Source organism: Tachypleus tridentatus, chromosome 3 (assembly GCF_004210375.1).
Source record: "Tachypleus tridentatus isolate NWPU-2018 chromosome 3, ASM421037v1, whole genome shotgun sequence".
Lineage (NCBI taxonomy): Eukaryota > Metazoa > Arthropoda > Merostomata > Xiphosura > Limulidae > Tachypleus > Tachypleus tridentatus.
Window position 1 is genome coordinate 26,164,238 of NC_134827.1, and position 14,619 is coordinate 26,178,856.

At 38.0% G+C, this 14,619-nt stretch overlaps 1 protein-coding gene across 3 annotated transcripts in view; it reads left to right on the top strand.

Annotated features, from left to right (window-relative positions):
- LOC143246573 (solute carrier organic anion transporter family member 74D-like) overlaps positions 1–14,619 on the top strand; it is a 203,073-nt gene that overhangs the window by 86,892 nt on the left and 101,562 nt on the right. Inside the window, exon 3 of one of the 3 annotated variants that reach the window (XM_076493510.1) lies at positions 1,979–2,253. The exons of the other annotated variants lie outside the window; for them this stretch is intronic. The gene's annotated coding sequence lies outside the window, so the exon portion shown is untranslated. The remainder of the gene's footprint in view (positions 1–1,978; positions 2,254–14,619) is intronic. 3 annotated transcript variants of the gene reach the window in all.

A 14,619-nucleotide genomic window follows, 5' to 3' on the forward strand; every position in this document is an offset into this window, starting at 1 on the left:
AAGTGTGAACACCATCAAATTCACAGAACTTAAATTATGGTCGTTGTCTGGACAAACGTGTTTGAAAGAGTCATGTTAGATAAACTAAGATACCCATCCAAACAATTATCCCGTTTCGTAGAGTTTTATTGCCTAGTTAACGAACTGGAGTTATGAAGTCTGTTACTTATCCATTTTCAGTAAATAACTACTCCAACTGTTATCCTGAAGTCGATACTGAGTTCGTATGCAATTATTTGCAATTTCTTAGAGTAACCTTTTAATATTTTGTTGAAAAAAGCTCAGCTCTTCTAAAATAAATTGTTCTAATCTGTTTTACTGCGTTTTGTTTTAAGCAAGCAAAAAAAAACCGTATAAAAACAATATGGAAGTCTAAATGATCTCCAGAACAGTGAATCAGCTATTGGTTAAATTTGAAGACACAAAATGGAGTACTGTCTTTCCAGAGTAGGCAGCACTTGAAGGATGTGTCAAAGTAGCTCTGGGTTCTCATTACAACAGGAAAATCCACTCGCGTGTGATTTTATAGTCTCTTGTTAAAATTCTTCTTTCCTTTTTTAATAACTTATACTTCCCCTAAGAGCCGCTAACCGTCACCACCATCGCTGCCTATTTTTAGAATACTTTGACAGGATTCTGTACTGGTTTTCTTCCAGCAGAATTAAATTTGTGATGAAACGTTTACAAATATTTCTCGTCTTAAAACTACAATTTGCGATTTATCAAAACGTTATATGTATATGATTCATCATTCAACCACGTTACTTGGTATGGATATGTTAGAAACGAGTCTTTCTATGAATAAAAGCTAAGTTAACCCTATTTCCCAACATACCCTCAGTCTCAGTCGTGGGTAAAGACCAGGAGAAGAGGCACCATTTCCGGATTTATTCATTGGCTCAAGCGAATCAGATAGTATGCATACACATCTATGTAGAAGGACTCCCTTTAACAGGGAAACTACCCAGTTAATGAAATAATTTGATAGCGTGCATTATTTAAGTCGTTACCAATTCAAACTTTTAAGTTCACTTCCTATATGACACGCAGTGTGGACGTAGAATTACATCTAATGAAGTCGTTAGAATTTAAAGAGCTAATTATGATCACGAAAATACACGCACGAATTGGGCGTGGCTCAGTAGTTAGCGTGTCCAGAACAATGAATCCAAGGGCTTACAGTTCGCGGTCTGTTCCGTCCCAAAGCTTGATCCATACTTCGAGATCATTTATGCCCGCTTCCCCCAGTGGCACAGCAGTATGTCTGCGGACTCACATCGTTAAAAACTGAGTTTCGATACCCGTGGTGGATGGGCAGAGCACAGGTAGCCCATTGTGTAGCGTTGTGGTTAATTCCAAACAACGCCATTGATGCGCTATAATAGTGGGTGTAAACTCTCATTGTTCGGTCAGATAAGAGCATCTCAGTGTCTCAGTTGAACGCGGTGGGTGCTACCTGTCAAGTTTGTGTGATAAGAAAGATAAAATTTTACCTACAGATTCGACAAGCACATGGATGATGAAATTTCAGGCTTTTCAAGGAACAAGAGTAACAAACAAAGGAAAAAAGTAATTTATCTCGTTAAATCTCGTCTTCGCGAGTCTGTATTTAGTGGTCATTCAATAGTTTAGTGGTCATTCAATATTCATATAAACAACTACATTCATCCGAAGCCGTTGAATGTTAAAAACAATAATTTGGAGAAATAACTTTTGGACCACCCTGTACAATCTATTTTCTTGCTGTCTGATAAATATTTGTGGATAAACTTATTCACAAGGTGATAAATTACAGAATATTTTATTTGACTTAAAATATTGTGTGTAAAGGAGAATTACTAAAACGCTACCAGAAAGAATCTAGTTTCCAGCATTTTGTTATGAGTTCTTTTTTCTTACTAGTAGTGTATCAGGACTTACATTTTTTTTGTATCTCCTTCTGTTAAATGGTGCGAACTGTCTCTGTTTATGCGTACAGTGTAAAGGAAGAAAGGAAGCTTGCTTTCATTGATGAAAGAGCTTTAAATACGGTCCGCGTCGACGTCATTTACTCGGACCTACTGGCCTACTCCCATATACGCTGCAGAATACAAGGGCAAGATGTTGAATAGAAGCGTCCCTGCACGTGACTGATGGATGATGACACAAATTATGGATTTGAAAGCCGTGATTTTAGGTTTCTAAGCAACGAAGATCATTATTAGACCTTTGTGACGCCATTCATAATATGGAGAAGTACGTCAAGCAGTCGAGGTGAGTGCAAGCGTATAGGTATGACACAAAAATCAAACGACTTCTGAGTGTAAAAACAGTGAAACATATCATTGTATTTGGTTATACACAAAGGAATATATGTTTATATAAGATCAGTTATAATATTCAATTTTACAACACGTAAAGCGCGCACACTATTATTTCTCTGTCGGTGAAGGATAATTGAAAAGGGAAAAATATTTATGCCTTTAAAAAAAAAAGTGTTTCGTATGTATTGTGGGCAGTTTTATCACCCTTGCTTCCTGAAGCCCAGAAGCAAACACGCAAGTTGGTGAATCTGCCAGAGCCCCAGGAAAGGAGCACAAAAGGGGAAACACAAACCCAAGTAAAACTGGGTAAAATACGGTTCTTGAAACCATTGCTGTTCTGTTGTTGTTTTGAATTAAGCACAAAGCTACACAAGGGGCTATCTGTGCTCTGCCCACCACGGGTATCGAAACCCGGTTTTTAGCTTTACAAGTCCGCAGACATACCGCTGAGCCACTGGGGGGCTGGTATCCTGTTGACTTAAAAATAAAACAACAAGAACACAGAAAAATAAGTTAAACGAGTTATAATGTTGTCCAAACTGTTTCGTTGATTGGTACAGGGCGAAGCAAAGTCATGAAAACAAGTTCAATAACTTTTATATTAAAACAAATATTAAACCGAATACGTTAAATGTCACACTACAGTGAATTTCTCCTACATTCGATGTATATCTATATCTCTTTTGTTTTTCTTGGTCAAATGAACTGTATCTATACGTAAATATTTTTATCTGTTCTTTGTTCAACCAAATGGTGTAGCGATCCACATTGTTCGAAGTACTGGTGCGTGAATATTTACTGTTTCTATCACGAGTCCTTATATTCCCTACTTTTAACAATCTTCGCCATAGTCGTCCCCCTTTCGGTGAATTTATGGGTTTTCAATGCTAAAACCCAAGGTTCGAGTCCCCCGTTGAACAAAGCTCAGATAGTACACTGTGTAGCTTTGAGTTGAAAACAATGCATCAGTCACAAGGCCCGGCATGGCCAGGTGGATAAGGCACTCGACTCGTAATCTGAGGGTCGAGGGTTCGAATCCCCGTCACACCAAACATGCTCGCCCTTTCAACCGTGGGGGCGTTATAATGTTGGCGGTGGGTGGTGATGACTAGCTGCCTTCCCTCTGGTCTTACACTGGTAAATTAGGGGTTTAAAAAAAAACAACAAGCATCAGTCACAGCAGATTGTGTTTTTCTTCTTTAAGATAGTAGGTCTGGATCACTCACTTCTAGTTATTGTATTAAACGTTAACTCAAAACAGCTCTTCACATTCTATGTGAAGAATTGTTATTAAAATAAGGTTTTAATGTAGGATATCTTCAGATGATTTATTACAGCTGTAGAAGGTAAAATATGTCTGTACAAAATCATTGTTTAATCATAAAATATGAAACTGTGAAACAATAGTAATTTGTATCTTATCGCCACCAGTTGTTTGGTTAAAATAATAGTAAAGTAAGACTTTAACGTTATTCTTGTTTTTTAACTGAGTTGAATAACATAGATGTAGAGAAGTCTTGTTCCTTCCTCTCCAAAGACCGAATATAAACCTGTCCTCATTTTTAACGTATTTAATCCTCTAGAAACTGATCTTTAGACATCAGGAGCTTTATGGAAGAAATGTGGAGAAACGGGAATGAAACATAACAACACACTGACTTCTTAATTGCATGTTGTTAAAAATATTCTAATATTAAAAAAATCTAAAAATAATTATATTATAGGCCTTTTTTTATTATCGTAACGCCAATCGAATGACCCACCTCTACCATCTAGGGAAGGCAGCTAGTCATCACCACCCACCGCCAACTCTTGGGCTACTCTTTTACCAACGAATAATGGGATTGAGCGTGACATTATAACGCCCCCACGGCTGAAAGGGCGAGCATGTTTGGTGTGACGGAAACTCGAACCAGCGGCCCTCTGATTACGAATCGCACGCCTTAACACGCCTGGCCATATATATATATATATATATAAAGAATTTTTTTTGTTTTTTTCATTTCTCGCAAAGCTACTTGAGGACTATCTGCTCAAGCCGTCTCTAATTTAGCAGTGTAAGACTAGAGGGAAGGCAGCTAGTCATCACCACCAATCGCCAACTCTTGGGCTACTCTATTACCGACGAATAGTGGGATTGACCGTCACATTATAACGCCCTCACGGCTGAAAAGGCGAGCACGTTTGGTGCGACGGGGATTCGAACCCGCGACCCTCGGATTACGAGTCAAACGCCTTAACAAGGTCAAAATACGGACTGATTACCATATAATACTAATTTGCTTTTTTTAATGATAACCAATTAATTAAACATTGAGGTAACATCTTTAACATACTATGGAGTCCAAGTGGAATTGTTTTAATGAAAACATAGGGTATAAGTTTCACGTATATCTTGTTTTGTTTTTGTATATGTCTGACACTTGAACGCGTATTTCAATGTAAACTTGATTGACCCCACCCCAAGTTTTTTTTTCTCAAGCAGACAAACGTCTGCATGGGCTTAATTTAGCCAGGAGAGGGAGGCGGTATCTTCTCCTCGTATTGGAGCAATACTTAAACTTTTATTTCTCAACAACTTACCCTCATGTGGAATGTACCAGCTACGCAAGCTATTCCTCACTTTTGAAAACAAAGTCACGCCACTGAACCTTTCATCTTAAAAAGGAATATACTGGTAGTTCTGAGGGTAGCAGAAATGTACACGTGCACTTTCATACTGCGTAATCGAATGGCGTCGATTTTCAAGCAAAAATAAATCACATTTTATATCGGTCATTCATGTTTTTATATTTTTATTTTAGCGCCCACTAGTGGCAATTATGTGGGTATGCAGATAGTTGAGCTCTGGTGTTGATTAAGACCAATGCTGAAAGTTTATGATAAGAGAGTAGTTATTTCTTTTCTGATTTGTTTGTTTGTTTTGTATATCGTGCAAAGCTACACGAGTACTATCTGCGCTAGCCGTCCGTAATTTAGCAGTGTAAGACTATAGGGAGGGCAGCTAGTCATCACCACCCACCGCCAACTCTTGAGCTACGGTGTTTTCAACAAATAGTGGGATTAATTGAAACATTGTAACGTCCAAACGGTTGACAGCGTGAGCATGTTTAGTTGGAGGGGTTGCAATTTACATATAAGGCATTTTATAAAGTTTTTTAATGACGTTTATGACTAGTTGGTGGCGCTGGAACATTTCTGATTAACTAGGTAGTTCTGCTTTAGGTTTTAATGACAGTTGTTTGTGTGTGTGTCGCTGTCAGTTAACGTATGTTAGCCATAGACTACTAATTTTCAAACATTTATTTCTATTGAATGATCGGACTTACATGGCCACTCGGTTAGGGCGCGCGACTCGCAATCTGCGTGTCGCGGGTTCGAATTCCCATCCCGTCAAATTTACTCGCCCTTTCAGCCGTGAGGGCGTTATATGTGACGATCAATCCCACTATTCGTTGGTAAAAGAATAACCCAAGAGTTGGCGGTGGGTAGTGATGACTAGCTGCTTTTCCTGCAGTCTTTCACTGCTAAATTAGGGACAGCTAGTACAGAATAGCTCTCGTGTAACTTTGCACGTAATCCTTGGCACACCAAACCAATCTGTTGAGTGAAGGGTTTCGTGAGTTTATATAGAAACTTAACATGGTTTTCCCAAACTCGTCGGTGTCAATGAGCTTATATTGCTCCAGTTTAATTATTATATGTCCTGTTAATAGAGCGTGCTGTGTAATGGCAGAGATTTATTTCGTGTCTTATTGTCTTCTTTCGGTTTTTTATTGTACTGCCTTGAATGTTATTGTCTTGTAGAATTGCCTGCAGATATTTGCTTTGAAATTTCTTTTATGTATTACATCTTTTTGCCCAAGTTCTGCATGTAGGGAAAATAAATACCTTTAGCAAGAGCATCTTATCCTTGGTGTTAATGTCTTTAGCTTTAGCAAGTGCTTCTTATCCTTGGTGCTAATTTCTTTTTTTATTATTAATTTTAAATTTATAACGTTGTAATAGTAGCAATTCTGTTTAAGCAAAAGTGTATGCAGCCATTCATCTTGTAAGGATAACCATTCGATTTGAAGCACGTATAACATGAAGACGGTCATCTAGTAAGGGTAGCCATTCGATTTGAAGCACTGTATAACGTAAAGACGTTCATCTAGTAAGGGTAGCCATTCGATTTGAAGCACTGTATTACGTGAAGACGTTCATCTAGTAAGGGTAGCCATTCGATTTGAAGCACTGTATAACGTGAGGACGTTCATCTAGTAAGGGTAGCCATTCGATTTGAAGCACTGTATAACGTGAAGACGTTCATCTAGTAAGGGTAGCCATTCGATTTGAAGCACTGTATAACGTGAAGACGTTCATCTAGTAAGGGTAGCCATTCGATTTGAAGCACTGTATAAGGTGAACACGTTCATCTAGTAAGGGTAGCTATTCGATTTGAAGCACTGTATAACGTGAAGACGTTCATCTAGTAAGGGTAGCCATTATGTTTGAAAGACTGTATAACGTGAAGACACTCTTTCTTGATGGAATTTTTGTCACCATTTTTTACAGTTCTGCTCTTCAAAAATGAATTGACATTTTATGGATAATGATTCATATAACTGGAAGTTTAGATATCTTTTTGTATTACTTTGTTCTAATTTCCCTTTAGCTGTTGCAATGTTTCATGTTGGCAATGTTCATGAACGGCAGTGTTTTACCGATTTTTTTTGTTTCCATTGTGAATTGCATTCTGTGAATCACAGAGTTTAGGTGTTTCCAAAATGAAATTAGGTCTATGCGACTCGTAATCTGAGGGTCGCGGGTTCGAATCCCCGTCGCACCAAACATGCTCGCCCTTTCAGCTGTGTGGGCGTTATAATGTGACGGTCAATCCCACTATTAGGTTGTAATAGAGTAGCACAAGAGTTGGCGGTGGGTGGTGATGACTAGCTTCCTTCCCTCTAGTCTTACACTGTTAAATTAGGAACGGCTAGCACTCGAGTAGCTTTGTGCGAAATTTAAAACAAACCAACCCTTCTCCATGCGGCAAAATGGACAACGTGTCATCAAAAATGTTTTTCGTGTGTGTCTGTGTGTGTGAGTGTAATTGAGTATCCTGAGTTCTGTATCTTTTATATAAATATACGCTCTGACTGGAAATCACTTATCAAAGCAGTCTATTTGTTCAAAGCGTATTTATTGTACTGGAAGTAAGTGTACTGTACACACTGCAGTTGTTACATTACAGCTTCAACGTTCTTGTCAGTTCTGATCGACAGTGGATCATCCAGTAGCAGCTGCTTTTGGGTGAAATGGATGGTATCTGTCATGGGAAGCATCAAAGTGGCTAAAATATCCAGAGGGTTAGTGTGGCTAATTGTTTAATTATTGAAAAACAATATGTTAACTTCTGAATGTGTTGTTCTGTGTTGCATGATAATAACTTGTTTGTTTGTTTTGAAATTTCGCACAAAGCTACTCGAGGGCTATCTGTGCTAGCCGTCCCTAATTTAGCAGTGTAAGACTAGAGGGAAGGCAGCTAGTCACCACCATCCACCGCCAACTCTTGGGCTACTCTTTTACAAACGAAAAGTGGGATTGACCGTCACATTATACGCCCCCACGGCTGGGAGGATGAGCATGTTTAGCGCGACGCAGGCATGAACCCGCGACCCTCAGATTACGAGTCGCACGCCTTACACGCTTGGCCATGCCAGGCCTATGATAATAACATAAAGAAACCAGTGAGATTATAATAAGGTGAGTTTATGGTGTAGATCTCTGAGAGGGATGTTGGGCAGCCCGTAGAATTGAGTGGGACAGGTGACGCTGGTTCTTAGAACCTTAGATGTATTCTTCTTGATTGACTGCTGTTTATTTAGTGTGTTTTATTTGTTCTCAAAATATTAGATGTGTTCTTTTTGAGTAATAATTTATTTAGTGTGTTTTATTGGTTCTCAGAACCTTAGATGTATTCTTCTTGATTAACTGCCATTTATTTAGCATGTTTTATTGGTTCTCAGAACCTCAGATGTGTTCTTCTTGAGTAATAATTTATTAAGCGTGTTTTATTGGTTCTCAGAACCTCAGATGTATTCTTCTTGAATAATTGTTGTTTATTTAGCGTTTTTTATCGCTTTTCTTACAAGTGTCTCTGCCTTTTCTGTGGGATCATGCTTTTCCTCCTGTACTTTAACGTCCAACAGTGCACCTTAAAGTTGTAGTACTCAGTACCTAATACGAGTATACCGCAACCCACCAGTAGCACAGTCTGCGGACTTACAACGCTAGAAACCAAGTTTTGATACCTGTTGCAGGCAGAGCCCAGAGAACCACTTGTGTAGCTTGTGCTTAACTACAAACAAATAAACCATACTCCTTTTTTTTTTTTTTCCTGCAGGGAGAACCTTAATGTGTTCATATTTGTTTCGTCATGAGTACACTGCCTATATAATCGATTACAGATACATTTGTAATGGTTACAAGGCATTGATTCATCACATGAGTATCTTGTTGCTATCGACATTTTCGGCCGAAGTCTTAATCATCTCACGAGATTTGACCACATTAATAGAATGAGGATAACCCCCAAAAAAAAAACACACCACAGTTTGCCAGTAGAGTTAGGAAACTAAGTAGGTGTAGTGATATAGAATTCAGAATAACATAGCTTCTGTTTGTTAACATACCTGTTCAATGCTTCGTCGAATGAAACCTACGAGTCTGAAACTGGGCAGAGAGCCTATTTTGCACGTGCTTATTAGGCCATAAAGCTGAAAGTCAAAAAATTAGTACAAGCATATTCATTTTAACCCTTTGATTACTAACATGTGCTTTATGTATCCCATATTTTTGTATTTGGTCACAATAGTTGCTAAATGTTTGGCCCAGTGCCCTAATAATATAATTAATTAAAAGTTAATCTTTGGGATATTTTTCACACATTGCATACGTATTGCTTAACATGACACAAAAACATACATAACACGGGCGTAGACAGAAATTAATAAAGTTGTGCTACTTTTGGAGATAAAAAAGAAAATGATTGGCAAGGAATGACATCTTGAAAGGCGCTTGCTTAAAACGTGTTAAATATTTACCTCTATTTGATAGCTTCGCGGAAGTAAGTTTGAGTGAAGGTAAAATTTATAGTCTTCGTAAGAGCAATACGTGTTATTAGCCAAAGACGTAACGCCAGCCTTTCCCCAGTGGTACAGCGGTATGCCTCCGGACTTACAACTGTAGAAACCGGGTTTCGATACCTGTGGTGGCCAGAGCACAGATAGATAGCTCTTTGTGTAGCTTTGTGCTTACCTACAAACGAACGTAACACCAGAAAGTGATCTATTAGTTTGATTTTAGTTGCCACAAGAGGGCGTTTCTGCAGTAATATGCAAGTAAGTGGTAATTGCTAGAATTATTGGTCAGCCGAACAAACATCTGTAAAACCGATCATTAATTTTATTTTTAATATACACAGTAACAAATTAAAATAGTACATTAAGTTCACACTTGGTGGAGCTGAAAACGAAGCAATTGACCTTTTAAGTTTACAGCTCTATTTGATGAAAAAGCTATTATTTACCCGCAATGAGAGGGCAGTAGAAACATTATAAATTTATGCATACTACAACTGCTTTTTCAAAATATTTTAGGGCTCGGCATGGCCAGATAAGGTACTTGACTCGTAACCTGAGGGTCGCGAGTTCGAATTCCCGTCACACCAAACATGCTCGCCCTTTCAGCCGTGGGGACGTTATTACGGTACAGTCAATCCCACTATTCGTTGGTAAAAGAGTAGCTTAAAAGTTTGCGGTGGGTGGAAATGACTAGCTGCTATCCCTCTAGTCTTACACTGCAAAATTAGGGGCGGCTAGTACAGATAACCCTCGTGTAGCTTAACGCGAAATTCAAAAACAAACAAACATTAGGATCTTCAATACTATGCTCTACCGTACTGTTAACAAAGTTTTTCGTACATTTACACCGGAACTATTTGTAACCATATCCACCACCAGGGACGCTAAGCGTTCAGTACTTTGTAAACTACGTATTTTTAGATCGTTCACTATTGTTGTATAGCATCAGTTATTTAAACGTAACTCAAAAAAGTCTGTAACTTTCTGGACTATCATGGGTTTAAGCTCTGTGTATGTGACACATCTCCTTGGCTAATTAACTACTCTGACTGCTTTCAGGTTTTTTTACATTTGTGAAGTTTGTTATATTTTATATCAAAACAAGTAACGAAAACTAAAAGCACTTTAATATCTTTCAAATGGGAGAGAGGAAGAAAGAAATCGTGTTATGCTGAAATAATTAGGCTACATGTGAGTTGAATTGAACCTGATGTAGTTCGTTTATTTCAGAATTTTTTAGCGCAACTGCCTAATGATTTATCTATCTGCACATAGTTAATCTTGTCTCACTAGTGAAAGTTACCGAGGGAAGGTTTTCATCAGCCCTTTTACGTTGCCTTTAACAACCTTTTGCTACGCTTACCATCATGCTTTGCGTGTTGAAGCGTCTTGTGTCTTTAAACCACTGCCATCAATTAAATAAATATGTAGGCCTAATGTAGAAATTTTGTAGGTTTCTTTTTATAATTTGAATAGTATTACCTTATTCTAAGAAATTATTGACTGTCCATTTCTGGCCTCAAACAAGCTAGTAGTTTAGGCCACGTCCAGTTTTATAAATTATAATTTACAAGCCATATAGTGTAAAATTTGATACAAACGTACGCTGTAGCTAATGTAGGCCTAACGTTAGCACTAACCATTGAGTCAAATATCACTGACACCACTACTATGTATGCCACAAAAATGCAAAATAAACGCAACTGACAATAAGGAATTTTAGTTTCAACTTTAGACCCGGAGATACTGCTTTTATACACTCTATATGGATAAAAATGGGAAAAGGAAAAAATCCAACATGTACTAAATTTCAGCCTGGTAACAGTACTACTTTGTAGACACACGTCGCCACGCTAAGAATGATGGTAATGGTAGAAAACCACTATTATAGTAATATTTGAGGGTTGGTGAAGAAAGGCTATTCAGTTTGCGAATGAACATCCCTAATTTTTAAGTGACTGACCAGTGGGTAAGCAACGAGTTAACAGTAACCCCGTTCTGTGTGACAGAGCAATGGGATTTGATCGTTTACTGTTTTAACGAACCGATTTTCCAAAATCGTGGAGCTCGGTTTTACAACTACAAGCCGCGGACGCAAAATCCTTGGATTCGCAGTGTATTTACTCTAACCAAGAGACCTCGCCCAGTTGATTTTAGGAAGTATGTGAGTAATATTTGGACAGATTTTAATATTGTACATTGATTTATTTAACTTTACTTAGTTTTCTTAGAGTTTATATTGCTTTTACCAAAAACAGTTGAAAATAATTTTCTTCGTTTAGGATGAAGAAAATAAAACCGTAAGCAAACGAATGAATATATATATATATGTGTGTGTTGGGCTTTTACTGTATGAAAACCTCTGCGCCAGAAAAATATATATGCTACATCCAACACAGTCAAAAAACACCCACACCTCAGGAGAATGTTAGAAATGAATGATGACATGTGAGGCTAGCTGTAACTCAGGAAAGAGCGACTGCTCGGTACACTCGAGGGAGGATTATTTTTGGCGCGGAAGGCTGGTTCCACATAGAGTTTGTGGACGATTCACTTACTACGCTGTCCTTCGTTCGCTTCAAGACCTTGACACCTACCTATCTACAACATCGTCAAAACCACGTTTTTTGTTGTTTGTGTTTTCCGCTTGTTTAGCATTTTTGACTAACATGTCGAAACTGCGAGCGCTCCATCACTAACTGGCACATCAAATGTATTGCGAAATCTAAGTTGCCAACTAGAATATTGCTTTGCTTATCGATACTGTAAAAAAAAAAAAACAACAAAAAATACAGACACATACACATAAAAAACACATTTAGACATATTTGATTTTTATCATACATCTCGTGACCATCTTAGATTGCCTATAGACATTCACCATTGCTCAACTGATACGAAAACGTTATCAATAGTTAATGAAACATATCACAAAATACACCTTTTTAAATTTTATGTTTCGTAACAAAAGCTGCAGTGCTATAGCAGGCGGGCCAAGTGTGTTAAGGCGTTCGACTCATAATCCGAGGGTCGCAGCAGCCGTGGGGGCGTCATAATGTGACGGTCAATCCCACTGTTTGTTGGTAAAAGAATAGTCCAGGAGTTGGCGCTGGGTGGTAATGACTAGCTGCCTTCCCTCTCGTCTTACACTGCTAAATTAGGGACGGCTAGCGCAGATAGCCCTCGAGTAGCTTTGTGCGAAATTCAAAACAAACAAACAAGCTATAGCAGGCTTTCGCTTTGCTGACGTTTATTTCACCCATTCATTATGTGGGAGAGAGGTAAGTGTACTGACTTACAGCTCAAAAAATGTGGGGTCCAGCAGTTAACCCAATATGGTTTTTCTGTAAAGCAAATTCGAAAAAGAATTATATGCATATGAAAAGCAAGTCAACTAGAATGCTCTCTGTTCAGAGATTTATATTTTACTGATATTTTTGTAAACGCCTATTGATATGAAACACGACCTACATTTATTGTACTAATTAGACCTTGTAAGTGATTATACAATATTTTAACAAAAATGTTAACAATAGTCCTTTAATTTAGGTATTTAAGCCGGCACGTAGTCGGAGAAGATATTTAAAAATGTGCTGTGTACTTAATACGTGAAGGTGAACCTTCTGTGTTAGCGGGCAAACTTCAATAATATATAATGGAAAATTTAATAAGCTTCTGTGATCTGAACATTTTCTGTATGTGTACTAAAACTGAGATTTTTCAAACTGAGCAGAACCTTACACGCATGTAGCGTAAAGTAACAGTTTAGACTGTGGTACAAACGTAGCTATCCCTGACTCTGGACTACTGACCAGAGGGAAACTTTATCAGCCAACAGAGCAGAAGCGAATAACGGGATTGACTCTCACATTTGAATGTGCGGAGCGTGTCTCATGCCCTTCCCTCACATCTCCAGGTTACACACATCCTAACGGCGTTGATTTTTACTATTTATTTAACGCAATCTCTTGACTGCGTGACGTTTTTACGCATACGAGAACTTTGGGAGAAGATATACGTCAATTAAAATTTATAAAGTATAGTTTTAGTTTATGTTTTTTTTTTGTCCTCAGTTGGTCAGCAGTATGTGTACGGACTTACAACGCTAATATCCGGGGTTCGATTACTCGCAGTGAATAAAATGCAATTGCCCATTGTATAGCTTTACAGGAAGGAAACTTTTCTTGTCTATTTGTCAAAAGATACCTAAAAAGTCTAGTATCACAGATACCACAAACTTGGAGCTTTATACTATTTATTATTGGAGTTTAATAGGTATTTACTTATTCTAAGCAAACATTACAGACTTCAAGTGCCTCATCTGACCTTAACCCCATCTAGTTATGGGGTCGGTGGCTCGGTTATTTTGTATTCGGATAGAACGTATACAACGGACAGCGAATGAGTTCAGTGACAGGGATTCGAACCCTCGACCATGAGAATGCGAGTCTAACGTCCTAACCACGAGCCTCTTCAAGTACCTTCTCAGATGGGCACTTAAGTAAACATAATAGTAGCTTAATGTATTTATTTATAATATATATATTCATATTTATGTATATATGTGTGATGTTTTTTCTCTCGTGACCAAGTCAGCATCTTTATAGGTCCCATATACCCAACGTTTTAAAGCGTGTTTTCAACAATAGTGATTTATCACAATGTGTTTGCCTACACTGAAATCATGAAGGTTTTCACCAGTCATATTTTTCTAGGGTTGTTAGTAGTTGAAGAGAGTATAAGTTACTTTGTTATCGAATTATTAAGTGGAGTTTATTAATATTTCAGCTCATCATAAACTCTAACATTCTTGTTATCGGGAGTATTTGAATGAGACCCATTTTATGGATAGCTTCCTTTAATTAATTTTTACAGGGCTCCATCCGCATCTGCATGTAGTCTAGGGAATTTCATAACTATGCCGTGGTGAGCTAGAGTGAGTTAAAATTATGGGATTAATCCCTGTGGTGAGCACAGCACATGTAGTCTACTGTGACGCGTTGAGATTTACAACAAACATGTAACTCCAAATTCACTTGAGATTTTGGTTAGTGTAAAGGCCTCATTAACCTCTGGAAAAACTGAAACAAATATATAACATTAATTAAGTATCAGATATTTTGCTTAGCTTAACTAGTAACTCGTTGTGTTACCTTATTCAATTTTCTTAAGGCCTGGCATGGCCAAGC